The sequence below is a fragment of the Peromyscus leucopus genome, chromosome 3 (genome assembly GCF_004664715.2).
Source record: "Peromyscus leucopus breed LL Stock chromosome 3, UCI_PerLeu_2.1, whole genome shotgun sequence".
In the NCBI taxonomy this organism is placed as follows: Eukaryota; Metazoa; Chordata; class Mammalia; order Rodentia; family Cricetidae; genus Peromyscus; species Peromyscus leucopus.
In genome coordinates this window covers 71,345,515-71,368,559 of record NC_051065.1, presented here as the reverse complement: position 1 = coordinate 71,368,559, position 23,045 = coordinate 71,345,515, and the positions used below count along the sequence as shown (strand labels likewise).

The 23,045-nt window shown below is 43.6% G+C and overlaps 1 protein-coding gene and 1 pseudogene across 1 annotated transcript in view; one reads left to right on the top strand and one right to left on the bottom strand.

Annotated features, from left to right (window-relative positions):
* Positions 1–23,045, top strand: part of Jazf1 (JAZF zinc finger 1) — a 317,535-nt gene that overhangs the window by 118,030 nt on the left and 176,460 nt on the right. The window lies entirely within an intron of this gene.
* On the bottom strand, positions 39–3,209 carry LOC114689806 (annotated as a pseudogene).

Sequence of the window (23,045 nt, the reverse complement as noted above, 5' to 3'; positions counted from 1 at the left end):
GCATGCTCCCTTACACACTGCCACTGCCCACAAAGCTGTCAGTCTCCGGTGACATAGTGAAAGGAAACAGAAAGTGGGTCAGTAACGCAGAAAGGAGAATGAAGGACATTAGGAGACCCCTGCAGTTGAGTTCTTTTAATCAGCCAGCTTGCAGCAACCAGGGCTGGTTTCCTCTGTGGAAGGTGCTGTGGAGTGGGAAGTGGTCACCAGAGACCTCTGTCTGATCTGGGATACGCGAGAAGCTGCTTGTTCTCCATCTTTGCTCCCACCGTGTTGTGATCCCCAGAATCAAAGTACTTCTGCACTTTCAGCAATTGTTTCCTACAAAAAAAAAGTGGAGCCACCAGACTTTTGTTCCGGTGAGGATGCCTTGCTTTTACCTTTGCTTCCTCAGCTTCCTCTGGACCAGTCACTGTATCTTCATTTCCTTTTGCTCCTCCAACACTCCCTCAGGAACTTCCACAGCCACGGCACCCCTTCTATCCCCGTGTCTCCATTCTTTACTTTTCAAAATGAAGGTGGGGACTGAAAGGCAGGCGTGGTGGTGGAGGTCTTTGATCCCATCTACTCGGGAAGCTGAGACAGGAGGATTGTGAGTACCAGGCCACCCTGTGCAGCTGTCTCAAAATTAAAAAAAGAGCTGAGAGTGTAGTTCAGTGAGAGTACCTGCTGAGCATGCAGGAGCCGCATGCGCGCGCGCGCACACACACACACACACACACACACAGATGAGGAGGGGAGCAAATCAGACACAGAAGGCACTCTATTTCAAGAAAGTTTAATCCTGAGATAGGATTAAAGGCTGACTCTCCTTTATACTTTTGATTATCAACAGATTTTTTTAAAAGATGACTGTTGAGCTGCTGGAGGGGTAGAAAGGCCCATGGTCCTCTGGTGTCTTCTCGCTATGAATGGATTAGCCTATGTCTTCTCTTCCCACTCCATCCCATCTTTTTGTTTAAATTCGGTGGTTGGTGGTATGAAAATGTGAACACTGTTTCATTTTAGGTTATCCTGTATTGAAATCTGTCTTTGTCTTTTAATTGTCTTTGGGGGTCTTTGGTGTATTTTCCCTACTAATAGAAAATATAAAATACTGTTTATGTATTATTTTCTTTTGCTAATATTATCAATTATTTCCTGAATGCACCCCTGAAGTATTCTCCTGTGTAACGATTTCAGTCTTACCTAAATCAGTTCACCAAATTAAGAAACAAGGGTTGAGAGTGTGAAGGTCAAAAGGAGTGAATCAACTCTCTCAGCAAATATTCTGACAGTGGGCAGCTAGTTCACTTTCATTTTTTGGAATATCAGTTTTCCATAATTTTCTGTCTTTATTTAAAAACAACTCAAGGGCTGGGGCTTAGTAGAGTGATTGCCCAGCAAGTGTGATCCTCTGTTTAATACCCAGCAAAACAGTAAGTAAATAAATAAAAAGTTCACAACAGACCCAAGATGAAAACTCCTAAGATATAGAAAGACATAACTATAGAAAGCTTTAAGACATTAGATTTGAATGACTTTTTGGAAATGATATCAAATGCACCGAGAACAAAAGAAAATAGATGACATCTTAAAACTGATGCACAGTAAAGGAAAGATTCAGTGCAAAGGCGACATGTGGAATGGGGGAGACATTTCCAGATCCTACCAAAGAATGTGATAGGTAGTTCTCTAGAGAAGATGGATAGATGACTAGTGTGCACATAAAAGATACTTATCTACACTGTCTGTAACAAACTGCAAATGAAACCACTTAATCATCACTTCACACCCATGAGGATGATCAAAAATAGGCAAGAATGCAAAGAAGTGGGAAACCTTTGCACACAATTGGAGGAATGTAAAGTGGTCCAGCTACTGTGGAAAACAGTTCTTCAAAAACAGAAACACAACATTGTGGAAAACAGGTTCTTCAACAAGACAAAATTAAAATTGTAATGTTGTCTGTGAGAGTGGCCTTATGTCTGAGTGTATATCCAAAATATTCAAAACAGCTCTGGAAACATTTGCACCCATATTCTTTGCAGCAGCATGTGCAATAGCCAAGATTTGGAAGCAACACAGATATATCCGTGAAGATGAGTAAATAAAGAAAATGGTATATCAACAGAATAGAGCCTTTAAAAAGAAGCAAACCCTTTTTGAACAACACTGTTAAACCCGAGACATTGTGTTAAGTGAAACAAGCCAGCCACAGAAGAGCGCACACTGAATAATGCTACTCCAGTGGAGTGTCTAAAGCAATAATAATCATAGAAACATAGTTAGAACTTCAGTTACCAAGGGTGGGAAGGAGGGAGAATAATCACTACAAATTAATAGTAAGGAATTTTGGTTTCACATGATTTAAAACAGAGCTGCTCACAATGTGACTGTTACAGTCAGCTGTCACCTTGACACAAGCCTAGAGTCATGGGGAAGAGGGAATCTCAGCTGAAAATTACCTCCATCAGATTGGCCTGTGGCCATGTCTGTGAGTCATTTTCTCAATTACTAGTTGCTGTAGGAAGGCCCAGCCCACTGTTGTAGGTGGTATCATCCCTAGGCAGGTGGGTCTTGCTTAGTACAAGGTAACTGAGCAAGCCAATAAGCAGTCCTTCTCCATGCTCTCTACTTTACTTCTACCTCCAGCTTCCAGCCTTGAATTCCTGCCCTGGCCTCCCATGATGATGGATTGTGACCTGTAAGCCAAATAACGCATTTCTTCCCCCAGTTGCTTTTGGTCATGGTGTTGATTATATCAACAGACAACAAACTAGAACAGCGGACATACATGACATTTGCTGGACTCTATACTCAAAATAGCTAAGGTCTCAAGTCCCCTGCTATGACAACTTTTGAAAAAGCCAGTCACCACACCTGTCACTGTTTCTTTGCATTAAAATGATCCCTTACTGTTGTATCTCATATTCTGATTCAGTGTGATTTTTGCAAGATTGATTTAGCACCCTGGCTAGGTATATTTTGATCTGCTACTGGTAAAAGCCAAGGGCTGAAAGGAGGTTTTTTTGTTTGTTTTTGTTTTTGTTTTTGTTTTTTGTTTTTTTAATTTGTGAAATAGCCTACCCTCTCTTGTCTCAGTGGCTTCATCTTTTGTGCAGATAGCCTGAGAACCCACCTGCAGGTAAGAGCTGACTGGCAGAGAAGACTACAGACTCTGGTAGGGCACCCATACCTCCTTTGCTCTCATCAAAGTCAAGGTCCATAGATGTTGGTCCTAGAGCTTTTTATAGATTGGAGAGAGGTTCCGTGGATAACGTGGTTGCTGTTGGTTATCAAATCAAGTGTCCACAAAGTAGCGAAGACATGCAATTTTCTCCCTGCTGATCAGTTCAGGGTTCAGAGCATCTAGTTTTCAATACAAGCAATTCACTACACTCTCAGTTAAATGTTTACGGGTGTCTTTGGAAAAAGAAAAGGTGGTCCAATTACCAAGAGGAGAGATTAATATATCCAGTTTATTTACAGTGTGTGACTCACTTAAATTATGAACCTGTTAACCATACAAAAATGACAGAAAACAGAAGCATCAGAGCAAGTTAAACATTTTGACTTTTCATTAATGATCATGAATATAGGAAGTATGCACAAGGTTGATTTTTTTCTCTTTAAACATCACAGAGACCTGCCGCCAGAGTAGCCCTGCCGTTTGAATCTGTCACAGGTTCAGTGTGTCTGCTTCCAAACAGGAAAATACCCCCCCCTTTTTTTTTACTATGCTACTCTAGAGTGTTGAGACTCCGTCAGTAAATCACGTGGTAGGGTTTCAAAGGCCAGTCTAAATCAACTTTAGCTGTCATTTATTTCCTTGTGACTTTTGCTACAGTTTGAGCTACTAGTTGATTTTAATTGTTCTTATTTACAAGGCCTCAAATATTGATGAACTGTGTCATTTACAGCACCCTGGTGGTGCTGATTGTTGTAGCAAGTTTGTCTAAGAACTCTAGTACATTCTGCAGGCTGAAAACAGGCTGCAGAAGCTGGTGTGCTGGAGAAAGGTGCCACTGCAGTGCGTCAGAGGCATTGTCGGTCGGGATAGCATGTCACAGAAGAAACCTCTAGCAGGCGTTCTCATGGCTCTCAGAAAGGATCAATAGCGAACAGCAAAGAGAGTGTTAATACCTCAGCTAACAAGCATGACTAAAGGAGTATGCTTGGAATTCCTTTTTTACCCAACAATTAGAGAACACATATTCTTTTGAAGTACGCATTTGATACTTTAAAAAACTCAGTTATAGACCAGACCACATTAAAATTTTCTGCACATTCCAAAAGTACCACACCAGGCAAAAGTCCACACTTTTCACTTACAAAGCAGTAATAATGGTTGTGGGCAGCCCTCCTAAGCCTAATTACTTGAGATATTTAGAATACTCTTTATAACTGTTGTTGCTAGAGTTACGTGATATCCAATTCAGATAAAAAACATTCCCTCGTCTGAAGTGTGCAATCATCACTAATGTGAGGCCATGTCCACTGGCAGGCACTCCCCATTTCTCTCCCCACAAAGCCTGGCAACTTTTAAACCTATTTTCTGCCTCCTGGACAGAGTGTGTCACCTGGAGGCCAAGCCATGATTAGAAGCTTGGGATTTATATCCTCAGCGTCTGTTCCTGAGAAGCTGGAGACTCTTAGTCACAGGTGATGGCTGTGTGCTGAGGTCTCGGTGATCATCCCCACCCAGTGAGCTGTGTGAGCGCAGCAGCTCTGGCTTGGTGAACTGGAGCTGCTGTGACAGATGCACCAGGGGCCCAGAAGCTCTGCTCCCGCAGGCCTCCTCCACGGCCCTTCCTGAGACACGGCCTTTGGAATAAAATGGTAAATTAAGAGACTCTTCTGGATCAATCTAACAAATCCTCAGAGTATAGAGGAGGGTCATAAGAACCTCTAGTGTAGAGCCGGCCAGTCAGTAGCCACTCTATGGTGTATGAAATGGGGGGCAGTCTTGGGGTCAGAGCCTGAGCCTGTGGGACTGGCTGACTTTGACCACAGTTATAACTGAACTGAAGAGCAGCACACAGATGAGAACTGGACAGTTGCTTGGCGTGCGGGAGAGAAGATGTCTAGGGTCAAAAGCGAAACGTGGAGAAATACTGTGACAGGAACAGAATCTCTTTATGCTGATTCTAGGCTTTTCTAGAACCCGGACCACTCAATATGTCACCTTTTATGTGGAGCTGCTTCTGTTTGCTCTGTGGTCAGGATCCAGCCACACTGCAGCATGCATAAGCAGAGTTCCTCTACGGCCCGCTGGGCCATGAAATGCATTTTGTTTACGCCCTCACCCACTAGTAGGCATGTGGACTGCTTCTCCCTTTTGACTATTATAAATAACACTCATAGTTTTTTCTGCAAACATGTTTTTATAATTCAGAGAGGAGGGTGCTTGACAGTGGCCGACTGCTGAGAAGTGCAGAGAGAAAAAAGCCAGCAAGTGCAGCCCGAGGTGCCCCTAGGGCACACAGGGTAGCGTAGATTCATCACCAGACAATCGGGGCGTTGAAATCAGGGTGTAAGGGAAAGCACACCAAAGTCAACGAGAATGACAGGTGCATAGGGAGCGGATATACACTCGGAGGTTACAGAAACAAGTGAGGGCAAACCCAGCCGGACTTAGACAAGAAATGGAAACAGTTCTTTGGAGCTGTAGCTCCATGCTAGGAATCTCTTCAGGCTCCACTGCAGGGCAAGGAGAGACAACAAGAGGCTCATGTGGATTCCCCATATATCTGTCACCTTAGTAATGAACGTGAGTTTTTTTTTTTTTTTAACAAGGACACATTATTGAAATTGACTTAAGCTGGATCACGTAGTTAGAAAAAACTTCAGAATGAAAGTACTTCTCCACCTCCCAACCCACTATCTAATTCTTGAAAAGTACCTCCCTCCTAAGGAGCAGATTTTGTTACTGGCAATTTGAATGTCTCCAAAGCAAAGAGAAAGCTAGGAACTATCTAGGTCTAGTGAGAAGCGAAATTAACTATTATAACCTAAACCAGACAAGAAAGCAACCTAAACAGCATGGAACTGTCTTCACTTCTTAACATAGATGGAAAGCAAGTGTAGCAAAGTTCCAGAATAACAGTGTGCTGTGGCATGGTAAGTTTACTCTGTAAGACCTGGTGCGATACTAGGAAATCAGTACACTTCACTTAGTAGCAGAGAAGGCTAAAACCCATCTGTCCACCTCGATCTGTGCTGTTAGGACCAATGGTGAGTTGCTGTAGCAAAATATCCAATGTTGTTGGTTGTTTTTTCTCTTTTGGGGGGCCCACCACCCAGCTCCCAAATAAATCACACATGGAGGCTTATTATTACTTATGAATGCCTGGCCTTAGCTTGGCTTAGTTTCTTGCCAGCTTTTCTTAACTTATGCCATCTATCTTTTGCCTCTGGGCTTTTCCTTTTCTATTCCTGTCTACCTTTCTTTGTTTCTTACTCTGTGGCTTGCTGTGTAGCTAGATGGCTGACCCCTGGAGTCCTCCTCCTTCTCTGGCTCCTTCTCTCTCATTCCTTCTCCCAGATTTCTCTTTCTACTTATTCTCTCTGCCTGCCAACCCTACCTATTTCTCTCTCCTGCCTTACTATTGGCCGTTCAGCTCTTTATTAGACTATCAGATATTTTACACAGGCACAGTAACACAGCTTCACAGAGTTAAACAAATGCAATATAAACAAAAGTAACACACCTTAAAATAATATTCTCCAACAATCCAAGGTGGGGTACTTTATAAAGAAGGGAGTTTATAAAGTATGCTTAGTTACCATACCAGCTTTAGAGACTGGAAGTCTAAAGTTGGCTAGCCTAGGTGACCTCTGATGAGGGCCTCTGAATGGATGACATCAATTACAGTGACGAAACACAGGCAGGGGAGATCACACCAAGAGGCAGAAAACAGGGGTTAGGGCCTGACCTTTCTCTTGTTGTAATGATTTACTTTTCTATGAGCTATCTCAAGTCCTGTGACAACTAGACCAGGCCCTTCGTATAGACCCAATAAGCTAATTGTCTTTCAGCACCTTCCATGTATATTAGTCCAATATAGTGGGTCCTCCAAAAACTGCACTTAGGACTGCCGTGTACCCAAAGAAATCTAAGTGTGTATACAGTAAAGATGGCTGTACCCCTTCGTTCACTGCCCATCAGTGGATGAACAGAGGGAAAATGTGATATTATATATACATATATATGTATGTATGTATGTATATATATATATGTATGTATGTATATATATATATATCCACAATAGAGCAATAATACACCATAAAGAGAATGAAGTTATGTTATGTGGAATAAGTCTGATTCAGAGGGCAAATATCCCATGTTTTTTTCACATATGCAAAACCTAGAATTTTAATAAAAGGCATGAAAGTAGGGAAAGACAGTTTGGTGGGGAGGGTAAGGATGATGGGTGATATGATCTAATACCTTATATAGGTATATGAATCTATCACAGTGGTGTTCAGTGCTTTGTATGATTAATATCTACTAATAACAAAAAAGCTTTGCCACCCAACATTAGAACGCTGGGGCTTCCCACACATGAACCCTGGGGGACCACATTCAAGCCATGTCCAAGAAGAGACCTTTAGTAAAGTTGAACTATCCTTAGCATATCAAGCAACAAAAATGAGTATTTTCCCCATATAATAGCTCTAGTCAAATATATAAATATATGCAAAAAACGCCTTTCCCAATTGTATCATAATCTATAAAAATACAAGATAAAAATAAATAAAAATATACATGAGGCAAGTGATGGAGCTTTACTGACGAACACAGTGGTAACAAGGACCACACTTTCTGCAATCCCAATAAAATCCCAAGAGAACTGTTTAAGACTTGAAAAGTTGTTCCTGAAGTCCACATAGAGATGTGATTTAGCAGAGTGGCAAAGAAATATTTTTAAGAAGAGAAATATTTTTAAGAAGAGAAATAGTTAGAGAATGTTTGCCTTGGCAGATCTGTGACCACGTTAGGGAAAATTCATAAGTGGATCCACATGCACAGGAGGTTTAACATGTGATCAAGGCAGCGCTCAGGTCAGCAGGCGAAGATGGGCTGGGCAAGAAGTAGACTTGAGTCATTGGAAGTCTCTTTGGGAAAACATACATGTTTAGATCCCTAATTCATACCACACACTATATTTCAAATCTTTAAAATGGTAGAAGAAAATAAAGTAATATAATTTTATAGTCCTGGAGAAGGCCTTTAAAAATATGACAAGGAGCCCTGAAGTCTTAAAATGTTTAACAAATTCAGTTTCATGAACTCATGCTAGAAGAAACTATAAACAAAATTAAAATATAGACAGCCAACTGGAGAGAATATGTGAAACACATGTAACTGGTAAAGGGTTACTATCCCAACCTCACAGAGTGTTCCCTCAAACCTGTGCAGCAAAGGGCTCTGCAGTGAAAACCCATCAGAGCAGCCTACCACAAAAGAAATAGAAAGTGTTGCCATGGATGTCCAGATACCTCCCATTTCTGTCAAGGAAACCAGTATTCAAGCAATTTTTATATATTGGGTTGTCAATATCAAAATACGTGATGATGCCCATTACTTGGAAGGGTAAGATGTGAAGCCTGGGGCTTCTCGGGTGCTGTGGCTGGAAGGTGGATGCAGAAGCCACTGAGGAGGGGGCACCTCTTCAAACTAGACCATACTGCGCTCAACCCAACAGCTGAACTGCGTCCAGTGGAAATTTGTTATAGCAACATTTATAGCAGTGATAAGCAAGTAGGCCAAGTATCCTTCCGAAAGGGAAGGGTTTCAATGAAATTTGGACTGTATGTCGAATGTAATGTCACACAGTCATGAGAAGGAACCATTTTTATGATTTGTCACAGGCCAGTGCTGTATGTCAGCCTAGAAGCTTGAGAGCTGACCATGTGTTAAATGGTGGCCATGAACTCCTCCTCCTGAGGAGTGTGTGGAAAGTAGTGAGATAATTCCAGCATCATACCGGGCACAGTGTGGAGCCAGTTACGAGAAGCAGAAGCAAAAGCCAGCGCCACTAGCTCTGGGTTTGCTTGTGCTTTGAGAAGGTTCTAGAAGGACGCTCACACAGTTCACCTAAGGGAGTACTGAGAGCTGAGCTTCGTTTTTTAGGCTGATACCTCTGGGTGATTGTGTTAAACTGCTTACTGCATCTCTACTTCAAACAAACAAAAAAACAAAAACAATCAATAAATGCTGCTTTGTGGTTTTTAAAGTTCAGAAGATTCGTTCTTTTTAAAAGTGGCTAGAGGCCTCCTGTGAAGTGGTTCTGCTGAGGGTGGGACCCCATGCTACCCTCACCCCCATTCTGCCATTAGCAATTGTCGCTGTGTTGAAGACACTCAATTCAGAGTTGTCTCTGATCATGGATGGAATGATCAGAATGATCCAGAACCCAGGGAGAACCTTCGGGAAATAGTTTAATCTGTGCTCACATAACCTTTCCTCAGCCTCCCTTAGAACATTCCCCTGCCTGCAGCATCCCTCCCATGGTTCTGCACAGGCTGACACAGGAGGAACAGCCAGACTGCCTGGGGAGTTGCTTTGGGGGCTGGAGGCATTTATCCACACACCTGCTGCCCCCTCCCCCCATGCCTTCTTTGAAGAGGCACAACAAAGGAGCTTCCTTTATGTCACCTAATTTTCCTCCTCCAAGCCTTCCTCTTCCCTTTCCCCCCCCCTTAGGCCAGGGACTGGTCTCACCTCCTTCAAGGCCATTGACCTCTGTGTCAAAATTTCATTTCTTTAGGATTGAACTCAATTCTCACTCGCTTTTCCAGTTGCTGAAAGCATTAGAGGAAAACTGAGATTAAATTGCTCAGTTCTGGTACCTTGCCTCAAATGGGTTCAGGAAGGGAGGCCAGCCCTTTGCACTAGTGTGATTATAATATCTGTTAATCTGTGCACCACCACCACCCCCAGCAATTAAGTGAGACGTTGAGACCTTGGAATTCTGGGGTGGTTCTTGCCCTTTCCATGGTCCTGTCACACTGGCAGCATCGCCAGAAATGAAATCATTTTTCATTACTGTAGCTGCCTCCAGGCATAGACTCAAAAAGGACAGATTTAATTTAAAAACTAAAGAAAAATTAGCTTTCTTTGTAACTCCTGGTATCTTGCTGAACCCTGGGAGAACAAGGACAGACAAAATCCTTTACTGCTTCATTTCCTCAGCATCAGTGAGGATAGTGCAGAAGCCCTGTCCTCCATCCTGCTCCCTGCAGTGGGGCATCCGTCCCCAGGAGCTGTCTGTCATACCTCAGAACAGCACTAGTGAAGGTGCCTCATTGTGCAGCTCCTGTTTGCAGGTCAAAGGGTGGGACTGAAGAAGGCAGGATTGTGGACTCCCAGAATGCCTAAATTTTCAGTGATTTTGTTGTTGTTATTGTTGTTGAAGTAAATTTTGCGATTTCAATGTGCAAGTGAATTTCACCATTTGATCACTGTAAAGATTGCAATGCAGTTCTTCTCAGTGTCCTCTGAGTACTGAGCAGTCACCCATCTCCCCCGCTCCTGCCAAGCACAGTGTGCTCCTGGAGCATGCTGCAGATGTGCTTAGTCTGGATGTCTTATGCCAGTAGAATCCCACCGTGTACGCTGTCGGTGCCTTTCACTTAACGTGTTTTCTGGGTTTGCCTGTGCTTAGCTGCATCAGTATTTCACAGGTTTGTGTGGTTAAATGTCATTCCATTGTATGCAATGTGGCACGTTTTATTTATCCATCAGTCTTGGGTTGTCTTAGTTCTTTTCCATTTTTCATCTACTCTAGATAGCACTGCTCTGAAAATTTGTGTGCAAACCTTTGACAACCATTTTGAATTTGCTTGGGTAAGTGACTGGATGGAACTGGAGCTGCCAGGCATGCTGTAATTGTCTGTTTAACTCTTTGAGAATGTACCAGAGTGTTCCCTATGATGATTGTGCAAAAAAAAAAAAAAAAATTGAGATAGGTCTTGTTATGTAGCCCAGGCTAGCCTCAGACTCCTTTTTGTTTCTTCTGCATCCCAAGTGCTAGGATCACTGATGATGCCACCACGCTCCACAAAGCAGAAATCAACACCATAATATGTTTAAGGCTCTATTACATTCACAGTTCTTCATTTTTAAGGTATGCCAGGCACTTGGCTGGACCATGAGATCACAAAGGTGAATAATAAAAAGCAAGCAGTTCTGGAATGAATATGGCGTTGGGAGGACAGAGGACATTCATGCTCTGGTCCTCAGAAGATGTAGTGCTTAGTCACTGGGTAGTAAAGAACAGGTCACATGAGAAGAGGCAGACCCACACTTGAAGCATCGCATCCCGTGAGTGCAGATCCTCAGGTCAAGACCCAGGCCCACATCACTTGGAGTCACTGCATCCAAAGAGCCAGCAGCCTGGCAGTTTGCTGGTTGTGCTGTTCATCCTCTTCATGATTTAGCATGAGCCTCCTTCAGGATCATGATAAGCCATCTGGAGATGCTCAGGTCTTTACAGAGGCTACAGTACTCTCAGTACCCTGTTTCTGCAGGGTGTTAACCCCACAGTAGGCCAAGCACAGACACTTAATAGAACACATCCCAGTGCATGGGAAGCAGCCCGGACAGCAGCATATGTTGGAAAAACAACTTCTCCTATCAAGCAGCAGTAGAATTTTCGATGGTATTTCTCTGTGTGTGCATATGTGTACACATGTACATTTTCATGGGGTACATGGGTATAGGAAGGATGACACATACACATATGTGTGTGCATTCATGTGGAGGCCAGGGGGCAACCTTGCCTCTCGCTCCTCAGGCGCTACCTGCCTTGTTTCTTGAGACAGGATCTTACTGGCCTTAAGCTTGCCAAGTAGGCAAGTAGGCTAACCTGTTGGCTGGTGAGGATCCACCTGCCTCCCCAGCATCACTGTGTGTGAGTTCTGGGGATCAAAGCCTCGGGTCCTGATGTCAAGCACTCCATGACTGAGGCGTCTCCCCTGCCTTTGACTGACTCTTTACTTTGCTTCCAGCCTCGGGAGCTCACAGGCCTGTCAGTTGCTGCCATGCAGAGCACTGTTTCCATCATGCTCCCACCCTGTCCCAGACTCACGGTGCTTCTTGGATGCCCCATATCAGTCGGGTGACTGTCACACTCTCCTCAGCTCCTGTTCCCCTCCTTGGACTGTGACAGATGTAAACGCTTGTCCTCCAGTGTTCGCATTCAGCCCTGCCTCTTGCATCACACAGCTGGCTTCTTCTCCAAGCCTCTTAATGCCTGTCCACCCTTCAAGACCCATTTCCTGTCTTCAGGGCTGTCTTCCTTCTGGTTTATGATATTTTCTTTTTTTCTTCCCCAGGAGGATTGTCTCTAACCCAGAACTTTATTCTCTTGTGTTGACTCTACCATCTTGGACTGGGCTGGAGGACAGACCTTCCCAGGGTGGTCTTGAAACTTGGTGCACAGTTTGAACAGACTTACTTCCCCTCCTCCTCTGAGAGAGGAGCTATTCTTTAGAAGAAGTTAAACAGGTGCTAAAACAACTCCTTACTAAGTTTCATAAAACAGAGGCAATAGTCTCCTTTTTGTGTATAAGAAGTAGTATGTATCTGAGGTATGTGAGAGGACCCTTGTGGACATGTCTGTTGGCAGACAGCTGTGTTCCTGAGGAATCCTTTCCCTGAGGACTGTTAATAAGGAGTAGGAAAGCAGTTCTTTCCTAAATGCTGGCAAGAAGACTTTGAAGCAAAACTCTGGACCCTAGTGGTATTATGGTCACAATCCCAAATCAGATAATGCAGAGCATGCTTTTCTGTCTAGATTGATGAGTGTGGACACAGACCTGATGAATGTCTAGGGAAGCTGGTCTTCCTGAGAGCCTCAGCTCAGGATGCTTATGGGATTCTTGGGTACCTCATAATTTTGCACAATATGGGAATGTCTAGTTTCATTTTCCTACATCTATGTCATCTTTAAAAAAAAACTGGGCAGTGATGGTGCATGCCTTTAATCCTAGCACTCGAGAGGCAGAGGCAGGTGGATCTATGAGTTCCAGGCTAGCCTGGTCTACAGAGTGAGTTCTAGGACAGCTAGGGCTACACAGAGAAACCCTGTCTTGAAAAAAAAAAAAAAAACAAAAAAAAAAACAAAACAAACAAACAAAGCTTATTAAGCCCATCTAAATTCAGGTAAAGAAGTGTAATCATTTCAGGCAGTCTAACTTGGAGAGAAGGTGGTAAGCTCCCCTCCCCCACAACTTCTTGTACCAATGCAGTCTTAAACAAATGCCTAAATGATCTCAACAGTCACGTGTGTACGCGCGCACACACACAGCTTTGCCAGCTACAAAGTAATTCTTTGAGTTGTGAGACACTGTTTTGACTTTTAATTTCTTCAAACCAGCTTGTATTACATACATTTTAACTTTAAGATGTTTAGCCATATAGCTCTAGAGTGCTCATTAATCTGGAACTTATGGAAAAAATCATGTATCTAAGAACCTACTATGTTAGCTACATAATAGAATACAATGGTGTGGTTCCCACAAAGATTTTCTTTCTTATGATTCCGTTTTGTCTATGGCTGTACCACCCTGAACATACCTGATCTCTTCTGCTAGATTATTTTAAGGCATGTTAACTCTACAGGTATATTTGATCATTTATATTTAATAATTAAGTATTACTTGTCTTCAGTATCTAAAAGGGCTCATGAAATCAAGCTAGTTAGAGAACTATGTTACATCCTCTTCTGGATTCTATCCTGAACTCCTCCCTTGACTCCAGAAGGTCCTGTGTTGCTGTTGTTTATTACTTTATCAAGCCATTCTTTGTAGCTGGCATCTAAACTCCACATGTCCACAACTCAACCCTGATCGCTCAAAGGCACACCATGCCTGCTGCCTTCCAAAGCGGTGACAGTGACGCCTCCACCTGTCTGTCACTCAGCTCCCACTCGGGCTTCTTCCGACTTGACTTTGCCCAGCCAGCTCCTGCTTGCCTCGGCATAATGACACCAGATGTCTACTCCAGTCCTTCTTGTGGCCAAATTCTTACCACTTCTTTCTTGTCCAAAACAACATTTCTTTCCATGGAGCTCTTCCCCCCCCCTTCTCTCTCTCTCTCTCTCTCTCTCTCTCTCTCTCTCTCTCTCTCTCTCTCTCTCTCTCTCTCATATACACACACACACACACACACACACACACAATCTGTCTCTCTGTCTCTCTCTATCACACACACACTTTCTGTCTCTCTCACACACACACTTTCTGTCTTTGTCTCTCCCTTGTACTCTCTCTCTCACACACAGACACACACTTTCTGTCTCTCTGTCTCTGTCTCTCTCTCACACACACTTCCTGTCTCTGTCTCTCTCTCACTCACTGAGACACACACACTTTCTGTGAGTACATATGACTCACCCTCCCTTCTAGACTGAGCTCTTCCCAAGGATAGAGCACACCCTGGCAAACAGTTGGCACTCAGGAGAGTCTGGAACCAGTTACTAAGTGGATTCAGTGAAGGCAGCCAGCCCCAGCTTGTGTTCTTTAAGTGGAGTTTGAATAATCCAGTATTCCACAAGAGTGAAGCCTTTGCAAAAGTTGGGCTTGTTTAGAATGAAATTAAAAGTTTTCTTTAATGTGTAAAGAATACCCTTTAATAATACTTTTGATTTGCATTATCTGGACTCTCAGCATTTTTTTAATGTGTTGGTGTCTTCAGCTGGAGGACTTTCTGAAAGGCTAACTTTAATAACATAAGACCTGCCATTTCCATAGGGCCTGGAATAGATTCCAAAATGCCAGAGAAAATTAAATGCAAAAAAACTCCAGTTAATTAGTGTTTCAGAATAAATTAATGTTTTAGGTCTGACTTTAACTGACAAGAATAGTGGATTTCAAAGTTGAAAGTGCCACCTTTTCTTGTCTGTATTTTGTACTGTGTTCTGTCATTCCATTATTTATCTCCTGAGTGGGGAGAGGAGCATATACATAATGAATGTTAAAATAAAAAGCACAATTGCAGTGATTATCTTTAGAGAAGTAGTTTTTAGCAATCATTTCGATTACATGATAATCCATAAATTTTCATAGGTGAACAGCAATCTTGAATCTCTTTGTTCTCAAGGTGCAGGAGAGACCAGAAACTAGCTTTTCTATCTGAGCCATGTTCCAGGAGCTCTTCTGACCCACTGCCTACATCTTAGTCAATCTATTATGGAATCCCTGCAGTAAGGGCAGAGAAGCACATTTTCATTCTATCTGCATAATTTCTTTACTTTAGATACTCAACTCTAGAAAAGAATTTGCAAAAACTGCAGTCATTCTTTTTTATTTTGTCTTCTCATCTTTCTTCTATAACGTCCTTAACCTCAGTTTCCAAGCTGAGAGGTTACTATTGTGTCCTTTGTGAAGGAGCTATTGCAAGATAATAAGATGTTTGTATGTTCCCAACCGGGCACTTGATACTAAAGCATGTTAAAAACACTTAGTTCATGGAGGATTCCTCTTCTAAGAATGACTAGATAAATGCCTGAAGTCCATTTAAACCTTGAGATTCTGTGATCTTGAGCCGGGAAGTGGTGGCCCACACCTTTAATCCCAGCACTTAGGAGGCAAATGCAGATGGATCTCCAAGTTTGAAGCCAGCCTGGTCTACAGAGCGAGTTCTAGGACAGCGAGAGTTACATAGTAAGACCCTGGCTCGAAAAACCAAAGAAAAGAAAAATGAAAATCTATGATCTTGGGACTGGGAGTGAGCTTAGTGGTAGGGTACTTGCCTAGCATTTATGGGGCCCCACGTTCAATGTCCAGCACAACATTAAAAAAAGCATTTTGTGGTATGATATCACATACTGAGCAATAATAAAATTTTGTATGTCTTCTTATATCTTAGCACAATTTATTTTCTCAATGTTAATTATTAATTTTAACAAACATTTCAGTGTAGCTATCTAATCAGTTCACTAAGCTGAATAGTTAAAAGAGAGAAAGACTTGTTTTGTGTGTACTACTTCATGGGTGCTGCATGTCCAGTCAGGCTGAGTAGACACTCGCTTGGCTTCAAATTCATGTGTGTAGCTCCTTGTGCTCATATATGTTACATGAAGGGCTGGCTGCAGGCAGTCTGGAACTCTAGCCAAGTTCTGGCTTTTGCTTAGCCATGCATTTGCTGGAGCTGTGCTGTATGTGCTGCTGCTTTGGGAATTTGGGTCATGTAATGTGCAAGCAATTCTCAGGAACATGAGTTTCAAACACTGAATGTTCTTAAGAAGTAACAATATTATTTTTGAAAAAACCTTTAAACAGTTTTGGTTTTTATATTTAAAGGAAATATTATCTCCATTATTTATGAATGCCCAAATGAAAACAAATTCAATAGCAGCATTTTATCTTCTCCTCTCTTTTCTTTTATGTAGTCCAATTATGTAAACAAAATTACATGAATCATTTGCTTGATAAGTTCATTTCTACATTATATTTATAATGTCTGAACCATAAAACTCTGAAAAATGAGCTCCTATATCTACTAGCTATATGAATACTAACACAGTAAAGAGCTGTTTGCAAGGCTTGAAGAGCTGGGCTTCTTACCTGCGGGCATGTTGAGCTGATCCTTGGAAGAACAGCTGCAGAATTCTTTCTGGGCTTATTTTTGGCTAAGTAAATGAAACACGGACACAAGCAATATTAGTACTTAATTGAAAGAAGCCTATAAACTTGAGGGTGATCATGGCCTTGAGCTGTGCACGTGCACAGACTCTGTAAGGAAAACTCCCATTCTCCCTTGTTCTTTTGGTGTTTTACTATTGTTTGTTGGAGTATTTGCTTGTTTGTTTATGGTAACTGGAGATTGAAGCCAGGGCCTCATTCATGCTAAGCACATGTTCTACCCCAGAACTGTAGACTCCTAAGTCCTTAGTGAGGTAGGGTCCCACTAAATTTGCCAGGCTGTCTTTGAACTCACTGTCGTTGAACACAAGGAGGCCTTGCATTTGTGATCCTCTTGCCTCAGCTGCTGCAGTCCATGGAATTGCAGGCCTATGCCACCAGGCCTGGCTGGATGGTATTATGGTGGCATCTTCCTAATGTACCCCGGGCCAGTGACCTCTAACCACTGGGGATTTTGAATCTAGATATTGAAGGTGTGCTGTCAGCAGCCATGTGGAAAGGGAGTTTGTCCTGAAGCTGCAGATACTGTGCTTGAGGGTTCCTGGTGTGCTTGCTGTCTGGTGTCCACTGCCTAGATGTGTATTTTCTCCCCAGGTGCTTCTCTCCATCCCACATATTTCCCTTCACCCCAGCATTCCACACCCCAGAGTACCAAGGCAGGGTTATAATGTCCAGGCCTCAAACAGGGGTGGGGGTAAAAGTCAATGATGACGTCGGTAAGGCAGCTTCCCCTCCTCTCCTGTTTGGTACGGGGGCTAGGGTATTTTTGAGCAAGCCCCAGAATACCTGTGTTCCCCAAGTAAGTCCCAGTCTCCTACCCAAATGAGCCACACTCGGTACGGTACCAGGACACTCTGTTTATCCAAAGCCAGTGCTGAAATCAGCATGGCCCCTCGCATCCTGGTGGTCTCAACAAACTGAGTGGAGTCTGTGGCACCACCCAGGGCTCGTGCTCCTCGCAGGCTTGGCTGCTGTGAGTGGCCCTGGGGAGCCTCTGAAAACCTCCCTACAGCAGTCAGGTGAGCCGGACTGTGTCCCTAGATTGGTGTCTTCTGGCTAAATTCATCAGACTCTGGCTGACATTCATGGCAGCAGAGGGCAAGGATGCTGTCCGGCAGACATTAGTGTGTAGCAAGCTTTCTGGTCAGACCTTCTTCTGGGGGACCACCAGCTCCCAAGAATGACACTGAGACCTATTGTTAATTATGAAAGCTTGGCCTTTAGCTTAGGCTTGTTCCCAACTGGCTCTTATAACTTCACCAGTTTTTATTCATCTGCATCTGCCACATGGCTTTTGCCCCTCTCCCATTCTGTAAGTCTGACTTGCTGTACACCTTGCTGGCATCTCCCACCACTCTTCTTCCTAGAGTCCCCTCTCTCCCCAGAAGTCCCACCTGCCCTCTCCTGCCTAGCTATTGGCCATTCAACTTTTTATTAAACCAATCACAACAACACATCGTCACACAGTGTAAACAAATCTCCTGCAACATTAGTGTATGGTGGAGTTGTAGTTATTGCAAAGAGCCACTGGTTGAATGACGGACGGCCTTTGCAAAGAGGTTATTTAAGTTTGCTTCCTCTCACACTGATGCAGGGAGACACAGTTGGAGCCATGATGTCTGACACTGTACTTACTCTTCTCCTCTGTCCTTTGTGTTCATGTGTTTATTGTTGTAGTGTCTGTGGTCTGATCTCGGGCTTTAAGGTGCTGATATGTGGAAAACTGAACCCCAGAATGGTTCAGGGTCATAGTTTAAAAGTTATTGGTTTTCAAAGCCCTGAAGGAAACTACCAAGTACACTATTTCTATTCTGTGTTCACTCATGACTACATGCTAATACTTTTTAAGCACATTCTAATTTTTCTATCTATACTTGACTCTGCAGTCTAAACTGTCTGTTCTCCCTGTCCCGGGAATAAAGCAAAAGACAGAATGCCTCTCTCCTGCAGTCAACTGCTGGAAGGAAAAACATCATGTCTTCATTGGGTAGCTCATTTGTCTTTATGGGTTTGTGTTCTCCAAAAATCATTTTTTTCTGAAAAGGTTATTTTTGATGATGTTTATAATTCCTTGAAGTTCTTTTTTTTTTTTTTTTTTTTTTTTTTGGTTTTTCGAGACAGGGTTTCTCTGTGTAGTTTTGCGCCTTTCCTGGAGCTCACTTGGTAGCCCAGGCTGGCCTCGAACTCACAGAGATCCGCCTGCCTCTGCCTCCCGAGTGCTGGGATTAAAGGCGTGCGCCACCACCGCCCGGCTTCCTTGAAGTTCTTAAATTTCTCATTTCCCCCGCTTTTTTTAATTGCTTGTGAGTAACTCCCACCATATCTCTTTCAAGCTGGACATTTCTCTTTATATGTACCTATGGCAATTCAGAGACAGCAGTGGCCCTGCCTGCACAACCTCAGCCTCTCATCAGACCCCCTGCATTGCGTCCTGAGGTAATGTTTCTAATGTGCCAGCCTGCTGGTGTGTGCAAACAGCCACACTGCAGAAGCTGTATCATACTTACCATTTGTTCGATCATTGGTTCTTTCCTGAGCAAACAAGGACTGTTTTGATACACTACTCTGTGAGGAGAAAGCTAGTGTCATTGCATGTTTGGTAGGAAAGTCAGGCATTGGGTCTAGCAACAGGCACATAGCTGCACATAAAAGCCAGGATGTCACAAGCATAGGTTGGCTTCTCTGTGCTCATCTCTGAGCTAAACACAAGCTTGTGTCTTTTGTTGATCCTTTCTGGAAGGAGACAGGGTTAGGTATAAGGAGACTGTCCTCTGTACATGGGCTTTATGAGTGTGGCACTGTGCGTAGTAAATGCTATGCTGTAGAGCTACACTGTGGATAATGCATTATCTAAATGACGTCCCATTTCATTTGTGATGGACCACCTCAAAACTGCCTACAACATTCAAAAATAAGTTGCAGTGTGTACTTACAATACCAGAGAAACAGAAGGTTGTCTGTGTTTTCAAATGTTCTTTACCCTGATACTTGTCTTACAGGGGTGGTACCCCCAGGGAGAAAGTCCTTTAGAGATTGGTGGAAGGGAGCAAAGCCTATCCTAACCTTGAAGATTCTCAAGTTCCTTGACTCTAGTCATTAGAATAAGGTTCTATATAAACCTTATTGTGAAATGCATTATTTCAAAAAGCCAAGTCAAAGGGAATCCTTCTGGAGTGAGGTTTTGGTATTCTTTATGTACCAAGACCAGTTGATTTGAGAAAGAATTAAAAGTTCCCATAGAATATCATAGTTTAAGGTTCAGAAATCGGGGCTGTTTCAAAACCAGGCGATTATTGCAATACAGCTTCTTTGGGAAGAGTTTCTGTCAAGCCCTCAGGACAGTATTGACAGGTGGAGCTGATCTATTGGGTCTTCACTGGTTGGGGTGCCATGTGACCATTTGGCAGTACCTCCTCAGAATGCAAGTCCTGAGCCCTCCCTTCCCTGGGCTCCACCTCCTTTATGACTTGGGTCACACACTTGTTCCACCTCCAGCATTCCCTAGACCCCACTAGTTCAGGGCCTGGAATGTCCACCCACTATGGCTCTGCCGGGCCTCCTGCCATTGTCCTCTGTCACTGTGCTGCCCCACACGCCAGACTCCACACCAAGCCTTCCTTTGTAAGCTCTGGGAATGTCTTTGCCTTCTGAACTTCTGATGCCATAATCGTGGTTGAACCAATCAGTGACCACACGGTCTCCTCATGTTTACACAGGTCAGCATTTCTTTCACAAAGTACCAGGCACTTTGCTATATCCTTGTGGGAAAGATGAAGAAAGAGTCTCGCTATCGAGACTGCTCACTAAGACAATCCACACTTCGTTAAGTTAGGTTTGGGAAGTACAGTGGGAAATAAAGGAAAAACAGTCAATGGGCAAGAAGAAATGATAGGCATATATCTTCGTCTCACACAAGCTGAGACGGGAAGGGCTGGGCCTGGGGTGGGGGACAGAGGCACATCAAAGGAGACAGTGGGGTATTTATTCAGGTGAAGGGTTTGGTCAGAGAACAGATCTTTTATGATAACGTTGCATCCAGCCTGTCCTGACCCCTGCCTGTCCTTTTCCTAGGCAGCCTTACCTCGGCTCCAGCATGCAAAGCCTCCAGCCACCTTGTGTGACTCACGGACCTAGCTTGAAAGGCAGGAAGCACAGAGGCAGTTCAGCTGCTTCAGAAATGGCCCTACCCAGATTCTAAACATATGGGACAAATTGTCGTTCTAGTGAAGATAAGGTTTCACCTATCACAAACACGAAAGGCCATTTGATCTAGTGAGTGAGGTGATGGCCTGACTCTCTTAAACTGTCACTCCCCCTAGCAGAATGAAATACGCTGTTTACCCGCATGCCAGAGCAGGGAAGCTCTCCAGACAGGCAGAGCCAAGCATCTCTGGTTCTGGGTCTCCCAAACTATGAGACATACTTACCATCTGTGATTCTTACAAAGCATGCCCAGGAATTTTAAAAATATTTCCAAACTGTAGGCTACTTACTAAGTCCTTAGTCTGCTCCTTTCAGATGATACCTGTTTCTTTGGTTTATGTATAAAGGTGGATAACCTGTATTTATTCATGTGTGTTTATGTGTGTGTGTGTGTGTGTGTGTGTGTGTGCGCGCGTGCATGCGTACGTACGTACATGCAGGTTTGCATGTGGAAGCCAGAGGCCAGCATCAAGTGTCATCCTCTGTTTCTTTCAACCCTGTTTTTTGAGACAGGGTCTTTCGCTGGATCTGGAGCTGGAAGTTTTGGCTAAACTAGCTGGTCAGCAACCCCCTTGGATCCGCCTACCTCCACAACCCAGCACGGGTTGACAACATGTAATGTGGCTTTTATGTGGGTGCTAGAAATGTGAGCTCCATCCTCATGTGTATGTTCCAGGGACTTCACCCACTGCTCTGTCTCCCAGCCCCCAGTCTGTATTTGTTCTTACAGAGAATTCACAGCGCCCCTTGATACATTACAGAGAGGGAAAGGGGAAGGTAACCATGAAAGCAAAGGGGAAATTGTGTGGTAACGGCTTTGCTTATGCATACTGATTTTACAAACAGGCCATGCTGCCTTTAGAACTCACTGCAGAAGCCAGGTGGTGGTGGCACACGTCTTTAATCCCAGCACTTGGGAGGCAGAGCAGGCAGATCTCTGTGAGTTCGAGGCCAGCGTGGGCTACAGAGGGAGTTCCAGGACAGGCTCCAAATCTACACAGAGAAACCCTGTCAGGAAAAAAAAAAAAAAAAAAAACCTCCCTGCAGACTTGTCATTCAGACAGAAAGAGAAGCAGCAGCCCTGAGCCCTGTGAAGTGAGGCCTTTCAACATATTCTCAAAAGAGTGGAGCTTCCTGCATCCAGAAGGAATGGGGAACAGGCCAGACCACAGCATGACTGTGATCCTGTCACTGGGAATGTGAAGGCAGGGGGCTAATGAGTTCGAGACAGACCAGCTTGGTCTATGCAGTGAATTCCAAGGTAGCCAAGGCTACATAGCAAGTCACTTCTGTCTGTCTTTCTGTCTCTAAATAAATAAACTAAATCTCTTCATCCTCATTCTGTCCCACTGTAAATCCCATAGGACAAAGCGTAGGCACCTGTCTTGCTTCATGGTCTTTATCAGAGTATAGATGCCACTGTTTTAAGTGCGCAGGTTACACAGTATGAACGTGCTTCAATATTTAAGCTGTTGACCTCTGCAGGACAGTTTGAGTCCCGAGACAAAGAGTTTCGCCGTGTTACATCTCCTGGCCTCTGCTTCCCTTCCTTAGAAGCAGTCAGGGCAGAGGGCAAGGGGCTGGGGAGTGAGGAGTGGGGATGTCTTCCCACAGAATACTTCTCTTAGTCACCTCATCTTGTTGTGTTCAGCATCCAGCCTCCCCGTATGCCAGTGTTGCCTTTTTGTGAATAGCCACTGTGTGGCCTCTCAGGCAGAAATGGCCATCAAGAAGACCCTGCCTATCCTCTTTCGCATATCTACTTCACAAGACTCCTCTTTCTGAAGGAGATTTCTCTTCCAGGGTCTAATGAATGCAGGTGACCTCAGTAGAGGAGGATAGAAGAAGAGGTAGGCCTAGGTTGGGCATCCTGATATCTCTGGAGGGCTAAACATTCAACCCACTGTAGGAGTTTTAGGAGATGTTTATATGAAGTTAATATAAACATGTTTCATGTATAGTAACCAAGCTTTGCCAAGAATAGGTAGTTTGGGTTATTGATGAGGTGCCTGTGGACTCTGGTTACTTTTAATGACAACTGTGCCCTTGTTGGTATGAATCATAACATGAGAATGAAAATGATGGATATATTCGTCAGAATAGATCATGAGAAGGTTTGCATCTTCTCTGTCCCAAGGGCAGTTAGGTCGTGCTTGACAGTCTGCTCAGTAAATGTTTATGAACTGCTTTTGGTGGAGACCAAAATA